The sequence below is a fragment of the Xenopus laevis genome, chromosome 1S, assembly GCF_017654675.1.
Source record: "Xenopus laevis strain J_2021 chromosome 1S, Xenopus_laevis_v10.1, whole genome shotgun sequence".
NCBI classification, from domain to species: Eukaryota; Metazoa; Chordata; class Amphibia; order Anura; family Pipidae; genus Xenopus; species Xenopus laevis.
In genome coordinates, this window is record NC_054372.1 from 83,498,845 (window position 1) to 83,507,324 (window position 8,480).

General features: G+C 39.9%; 1 long non-coding RNA gene across 1 annotated transcript; it reads left to right on the forward strand.

Annotated features, from left to right (window-relative positions):
* Window positions 1-2,478: 2,478 nt before the first annotated feature.
* On the forward strand, window positions 2,479-8,208 carry LOC121399357. The gene is made up of 2 exons (XR_005964948.1): window positions 2,479-6,795; window positions 7,929-8,208. It is a non-coding gene; the product is annotated as an uncharacterized LOC121399357 (long non-coding RNA).
* The last annotated feature ends 272 nt before the right edge of the window (window positions 8,209-8,480 follow it).

Sequence of the window (8,480 nt, forward strand, 5' to 3'; positions counted from 1 at the left end):
ATCGGCCAGTTAGTCTGACATCAGTGGTAGGAAAGCTTTTCAAAGGGTTAATAAAGGATAAGATACTGGACTTCATAGCAAATCATAATACTATGAGTTTGTGCCAGCATGGTTTAATGCGTAATAGATCTTGCCAGACTAATTTAATTTCTTTTTACGATAAGGTAAGCAGGGACCTCGATTCTGGGATGGCAGTGGATGTGATTTACTTAGACTTTGCTAAAGTTAGAGAACTGGCAGGAGAAGATAGACTACAAAGAGTGGTGGTAAATGGAACATTTTCTAGTAGGACCAGTGTTGTTAATGGAGTGCCGCAGGGCTCTGTACTAGGTCCCTTACTTTTCAACTTATTTATTAATGACCTGGAGGTGGGCATTGAAAGTACTGTTCCTATTTTTGCAGATGATACTATATTGTGCAGAAATATAGGTTCCATGCAGGATGCAGTAGCGGAACTACCGGGGGAGCAGGGGGTGCGGGCCTAGCTGCGCGTTATGCACCAGGGCCCGCCCCCCTCTAGGATCGCTACTGGCAGGATGCTGCCACTTTGCAGAGTGATTTGTCTATGTTGGGAAACTGGGCAGCAAACTGGAAAATGAGGTTCAATGTTGATAAATGCAAGGTTATCCACTTTGGCAAAAATAATATAAATGCAAGTTATACACTAAATGGCAGTGTGTTGGGAGTTTCCTTAAATGAGAAGGATCTTGGTTTTTTGTAGATAACAAGTTTTCTAGTTCTGGGCAGTGTCATTCTGTGGCTACTAAAGCAAATAAAGTTCTGTCTTGCACAAAAAAGGGCATTAACTCAAGGGATGAAAACATAATTATGCCTCTTTATAGGTCCCTGGATTATGCAGTGCAGTTTTGGACTCCAGTCCTTAAGAGGAATACTATCTTTGTTGTGGTGGATCGTCTTACTAAACTTGCACATTTTAGTCCACTTCCTCGGTTACCATCTGCAGCAGCTACTGCGGACATATTTATCAAAGAAATTGTTAGGTTGCACGGAGTACCAAAGAAATTATTTCTGATCGGGGTACTCAGTTCACCTCAAGATTTTGGACTGCCTTATGTAAAGCTCTTGGTATTGTTTTTTCCCGATCTTCTGCATATCATCCGCAGACTAATGGGCAAACTGAAAGGACGAATCAAACTCTTGAGCAATTTTTCTACATATCTTCAAGACAGTTGGGTATCTCTTCTTCCTTGTGCAGAGTTTTGCTATAATTACTCAATGCATTCATCCACCGGTCAAACTCCTTTTTTCTCTGATCTTGGATTTCATCCTATGATGTTTCCTGATATTTTCCCTGAGATGACCGTTCCCTCTTTGCAAGATCACCTTGGATTTTTAAAAGAGAATGCAAAGCATCTCACATTAACACATTGTTAAAGCTCAACAGAATTGTAAAAGTTTTGCAGATCGAAGACGGGGGAAGGATCCTGAATTTAAAGTTGGAGACAAGGTTTGGCTGTCTACTACACATTTACGTCTTTCTAATCCCTCTAAAAAACTTGCTCCAAAGTTTCTGGGACCATTTGTCGTCAAAAGAATTATTAATCCAGTCTCTGTTGAACTGAAGTTACCTATTCTCTTAAGATTTATCCTGTATTTCATGCTGCTTTACTCAAAAAGTTTGTTCCAAATACTATTTCTGGGCGTATTCCTCTCCCTCCTCTGGCTATCTCTTGTCAAGATGATGTGGAGTTTGAAGTCAAAAGGATTCTGGATTCCAGGCCAGGAAATTACAGTACTTGGTCAAATGGAAAGGATTTCCTAAAAAAGAAAATTCTTGGGAAACAGTGAAAATGTTCATGCACTGAGGTTAACTGCAGCTTTTCTATCACTGAAAAAGTGTTGTACACTTTCTTACTCTCTTTATTTAAAAACCATCATGGTAAGGAGGTAAATGGTAATACAGGACAGGGGGCCCTGATTGAAGCTCTTGCCTAGGGTGCCGAACTACCTTGTGCCTACCCTGGCAGGCATGTCACTCATATGTGAAAAAAGCTAAGTCATATTAAGACATACCCATAAATCCATATGCCTCCTCCTCCCCTGTGTATAATACTGTACCCCAGCAGATGATTAAACACCTTAGGGGCCACTAACAATAATTTTCAAATGCTAACAAACCCCCAGAACAAACACCAAAGTATGACACACACAGGGAGCATAAGGAAGGCAGAGCAGGAGACAGAAAAATCAGGACCAGTCGAATATATACTACATACAGTGACACAGTGCTAGTACTCCATTAGCATTTTGTATAAAGTGTGAATAGGTGAACAATGTGGGCAGTTTCAGTCTGGGTCTCAGGTGTGAACAGTACAGGTCTTTAGGGGAGTGAACAATAGAGGTGTCACAAGTGTGAACAATACAGGGGGATCACAGGTGTGAACAATGCAGGGGATTAGTCTGAATTTGATGTTTAGACAATGCAGGGCCAGTTAATCTCTGTAGTGATACCTTTTACATTTTACATATGGTAAGCAGACACAGCAGGCAGACTTTGATGTGGAGGGCGACATGAGGGGGGGGGGGTCCGCGGGCCGCCAGTTGGACAGCCCTGCCCTACATCATAGTTTCTTTCCGTAGGGCTTGACTTCTTGGAAAAGAAAGCTACTGGATGCAACACATCTTTAGGTCCAGCTCGGTGTGAAAGAATTGCTCCAATGGTGACTTCTGAGGCGTCAACCTCAAGAATAAAAGGTTTAGTAGCATCCGAATGTACAAGAATAGGAGCAGATGTAAAAAGTTTCTTTAGATGTTCAAAAGCTTGTTGTGCAATTGAAGACCAAGCAAATTTAACTTTAATACTTGTGAGATCGGTAAGAGGTTTGATAATAGCAGAAATATTTTTTGAGTCTTCTGTAAAAATTAGCAAAACCCACAAAATGTTGAATTCCTTTACGATCTACTGGAGGAGGCCAGTTAATAATCGCTTCCACCTTTTTAAGATCCATCTTGAATCCTTGATCAGAAACCAGGAATCCCAAAAATTTGATTCGAGACTTTTCAAAATCACATTTAGAAGCTTTGGCATACAACTGATGTCTTCTGAGCCGTAGTAACACCTCTCTCACATGAATTTGATGATCTTCCAAGGAATTGGAAAAAACTAAAATGTCGTCAAGATAAACAATGACAAATTGATCCAGTAAATCATGAAAAATATCATTTATGAAATATTGAAAAGTAGCAGGGGCATTGCAGAGGCCAAAAGGCATTACCGTAAATTCAGTGTCCATAACGGGAGTGAAACGCAGTCTTCCATTTGTCTCCCTCTCGTATCCGAACTAAGTTATACACCCCTCTCAGATCCAATTTAGAAAAAACCTTGGCGTGACAAAGTCTTTGAAATAAATCAGAAATGAGAGGTAATGGATAACGATTCTTAATAGTGACCTTATTTAGTTCACGGAAATTGATGCAAGGTCTTAAAGAGTGATCTTTCTTTTCAAAAAAAAAAATACCTGCTCCAGCCGGAGAAGTTGAATGACGATTAAACCCTTTTTCAAGATTTTCATCAATATAGTCCTTTAGTGTAGCCAATTCTAGCTCAGATAGAGGGTAAATTCTTCCAAAAGGAATGGCTGCCCCAGGGAGTAAGTCAATGGGACAATCGTAACTTCTATGAGGAGGAAGAGAATCTGCAGTTTTCTTATTGAACACATCCGCAAAATCATGATACACCTGTGGAACACACTGCAGTAATTCATCATCCGAGATGGTTAGACCCAGAACTTTTGGAGGACGAAGACAATTTTGACGACAATAATTAGAGTTGAAAAGAATTGTCCCAGACTGCCAGTCAATACTAGGATTAGGAGCCTTTAACCAAGGAATGCCAAGAATAACAGGGAAGAGTAGAGTTTCCATAACATCAAACTTTATTAATTCACAATGCCCCTTAACGGAAAAAGTCAAAATGTGCGGGGTCTCAAGGGATACTGGTCCCAAAGAAACAAAATTGCCGTCTGCCATCTTAACATGTACTGGTTGAACTTTAGAAATGAGAGGGATTTTATGTTGACTCGCGAAGGTTTGATTGATAAAACAACCACATGCACCATCAATCTTTCTTTGGTTCCACTGAAAAGTAAGGTGTAACAAAATGTAAGATTGTATAGACGGAGTCAATGGAATATTAGAAAATAGATGAGAAGAGTCTTTACCATCAGGTAGTGTGGGACAATTTCTTAACGCATGGCCAGCCTGACCACAGTATAGACATAAATTCAAACGTCTGCTTCGAAGTCTTTCCTCTGCTGAGAGAGTTTTGCGAACCACTCCAATTTGCATAGGCTCAGGATCAGAAGAGGGACCTGCATAAACTGGAGGAGGAGCCGTCGGAGGGACCCATTCAGGAGTCGGAAGGCAAGCACCTCTTTCTTGACGTCTTTCCCTCACCTGTCAAACTGTACAGACAGTAGAATTAATTCTTCCAGAGAGCTTGGAAGTCCCACTCTTGCCAGTTCATCTCTGAGAAGATCAGATAACCCCATACGAAACTGGTGTCTGAGAGCTCTATCATTCCACAAAGTATCTGGGGCCCAACAACGGAAATCAGCCGCATATTCTTCTTACTGGGCAGCGAAGCTGGCGAAGACTGCGTATTGCCACTTCAGCTGTTTCCACCTGATGAGGATCCTCATAAATGTTAGCCAAAGCTTGAATGAAAGTGTCCGTTGTGGCTAATAAAGGACTGTTCTGTTCCAACAGGCGATGGGCCCATGCTTGTGGTTGACCTTGTAACAGAGAAATCATGACCCCTTCTCAAATATGGTCAGTAGAATGTGACTGGGGTTTCAAAGTAAATAGGAGCCGACAACTATTGATAAAAGTTCTGAATGTCTTTCGGTCTCCTGAACATTTATCTGGCATGGCAACTTTCAGTTCTTCATGTGAATAGTTTGCTGCAGCCTCTCCTGGAGTACAGTAGTCATCCATATGTCTTGGAGTTGACCTTGCACGGTCTGATAATCTCCCCGGAGATCACTCACGGCTTGAGTGAGTGAAGAAATTTGCTGAGACAAATCGAACAACGTAGGTTACTCTTCTATAGACTCCATTCTGGCTTGGTTATTAGAGCCAGTTGAAGAGTTCAAGCAGTTAAGTGTAACAGCCAATCGAAGAGAACTCAACAGAGGGAACGACAGGCAGAAGTCAATAGGCAGGCTGAAGTCAAGCGTAGTTGGAAGCAGGCAGAGGTCGGTAGGCAGGCTGAGGTCAAACGAAGTCAGGGACAGGCCGAGGTCAAACACTAGAAGATCAGAAATATCCAAAGGCAAGCCGAGTCACACAGGAAACGTTCACAGGTATAGAATCACAAGTTAGGAAATAACCAAGCGATGTTTACTTCCTCAGACGTCTATTTAAAGGGACGATTTTGTCGCGTCGCATGCACAATGACGCGCTCACAGGCAACAAGCACCGAGAATGTACAGGACCCTGCACACCCCTGCGCCTCCGTGCAGGCGAAGACTTAGCTGCGACCAGTGGTACCTTACAATACTAAATCCATCATTATAATTTTCAGGGCATGCCTGTAACTGAAGATGATTTGTGGTGACACCACATACAGTAGATGCGGTCAGGCAACTGTTTTCTGCAGTCTGTGACATCATCAGGGGGATGGGCATTTAGGGGCAGATTTTTTAAAATTCAAATTTGAGCTTTTGCCACTATTCAAGTTTTTATATACATTCAAATTTAAGTGTGCTGACTGAAATGTGGGTGTGAAGGGATTTCTTCGACCAATATTTTTTGGATTTTTAGGCAAGAGCAACACATTTTTTGCAGGTCATTGATAGGTAGCCAACCTGACTCTGGCCACAGCCCTTCACCACTGGCTTTAAATTAAACACAGTTGATGTGAACTCTTCCAAGTTTATCCTCAACAGTCGCAGCCTCCCTGAACATGTTCCAGTCGCTGTACTTAAACCAGTCCTGAAGAGCCGGGATAACACCTGCGGGCCAGGTTCTCACCTTCCTTAGAATTGGTTTGGAACCTCTGTCGAACGGTCGGTAATCAGGTATTAGCATAAGGAATGTGATCTGAGTATCCCAGGTGGGGACAGGGCTCTGCCCGGTATGCACCAGGAATGTTTGTGTAAACAAGAGCTAGTGTGTTTTCACATGTTGGTAGAATTTTTCATCCTGCTGATATGATCATACTCATTTATATAATTACACAGTGCACCATGCTACACATATATTATTATAACAGACTGTAAATACATTAACATGTTATAGTATTTGTTTATTGGCCGTCCATATCACTTCATTCTCTCATTCCATCCATCTGCACCTCTCTCTTTGAATTACCTCTTGCATCAAGTTCTCAGATGGGAGCTACTAGGTGTATTCTCTCTGCCTGAGACGCCTGATTTCCACATCCTCATCCACTGACTCTGTGAGTGAGTAGCACTGTTGCCTTAACTCCTTTAATGCCAAGGGGTCTGCAACACACTGGGGGTGGTACAGAGATTAAATGTGAATTGAGCAGACTTTTTTTATTTTATTTCAGTCATGTTGGTGATCATTGTTCCTGGTAGATAAATTGTGATTTTATGTGAAATTTGCAACACTCCTTTGGTTGCACAGAATGCTATATCACTCCTATATATTCTTTCTCTTTTTTCTTCTTTTTTTCTTACTGTGCTACTGATCCCACATGGTCTCTTCTTCTTACCACTCTCTCAGCCTCCTGATGATCGCAGCTGGGTTTACTCCCCACTCCACTATAATACCCAGGTACAGCCTGTCTCAGATGAGGAAAGTGACAAAGTAAGTCAAAGCAATTAACATGATAATGCATTTGGTATAGAACAATATATTAATTGTGTGTGGTCATTATAGATGTATTTAAACATTTTGGTTAATTTATATATATATTTACATATTTAAAAAATATTTAATAAAAAAAGACCAAAGTCCATCAAGTTCAACCCCTCCAAATGAAACCCAGCTCAGATACATACATACACTCACATTAGACAATTAGACAACGTGTTATCCACAAAAAAACCCTAGATCCTTCTCAGTTAAGGAAACTCCCAATACATTGCCATTTAGTGTATAATTTGCATTTATATTATTTGCATAACCTTGCATTTATCAACACTGAACCTTATTTTCAGTTTGCTGCCCAGTTTTCCAATTTGGTCAAATCAAATCAATAATTTTCTGACTTCATATGATGAACTATATAAAGTATGCTGAGAACAGTATATAGTAAAACTATAAAGAACAGTGCACCTCTCTGGTACAGCTCACATTTTGTTTGAAATATCTTGTATATCTTATACAGGTATGGGACCTGTTATCCAGTTACCTGTTATCCAGAATGCTACAGTCCTGGGATTTTCCAGATAAGAGGTTTTTCCCTAATTTGGATCTCCATACCTAAGTCTGCTAAAAAAAATGTAAACATTAATTAAATCCAATAAGATTGTTTTGCCTCAGTAAGGATTAATTATATATTATTTGATTAAAAAATACATTTGAAATTAAAAATACATTTGACTAAAATGGATTCTATTGGATATGGCCTTCCTGTAATTTGGATATTTCTGGATAATGGGTTTCTATACCTGTATAAAAAATTCTTACAACTGATCAGCACAAATAATTATGTATTAAAGTATTCAGTTCTGGTTTTGGACCATTAATACCGGTGCTTGTAAGGCAGCAGCAAGACCATGGTAGTAGATGAGCACTGACATGCCATTGCTGATGTCATGGGACAGTTTGTTTGTTTAACTTTTCTGGTCTGTGGCAAACTTGAGCTAACTGACACATGCATTTTGATTTAATAGAACAGAAAAATGCCATCAGTAATATTACCTGAGTTAATCTATACTGGCTGCTCCCTGGTATGTAGTTGTTTATCCCTTTAACATGTTTTTTTTTTATCTCAGTGAACAGAGAATGTCTTCTTTCAGCTTTGCATTATATCTCTCAATGCTGCAGTGAAGAAGAAAGACGATTGTTGCAGAGAATCGATCAGCTGAGTGTGATTTGTCCACACTCTATATACTTACATGCATTATATCTGTATTTATATAAATATCTGTCATATCCACTCAAAATAATACATACAATAAATCCATGGAGTAATTTCGAGTCAATTTAATGTTTTCTTAGTTTTAAAAATTGTAGCTCCACAGAAGGGGCAGAATAAATTTTGTTCTCATTGCACTATTGTGCACGTTTGTCTGGCAGCTAAAGGGTTTGTACCACAGTTTACATACACTACGTTTTCCTGCTGATAACTTATATGTATCTTTTTTTGATATATCAACTATTACTATTTTGAAAGCACATTGGTGTGACTTAATATGGAAAGGATTTAGATGTAACCCTACCTACATTCCCATTTGTGGCTTCCAATATGTGAGTAATTAGTTGTGTATACTCTTTTGGTAATAATGTTATCACTGAATATCAGTGATTCTACAATGTAGGCCCAG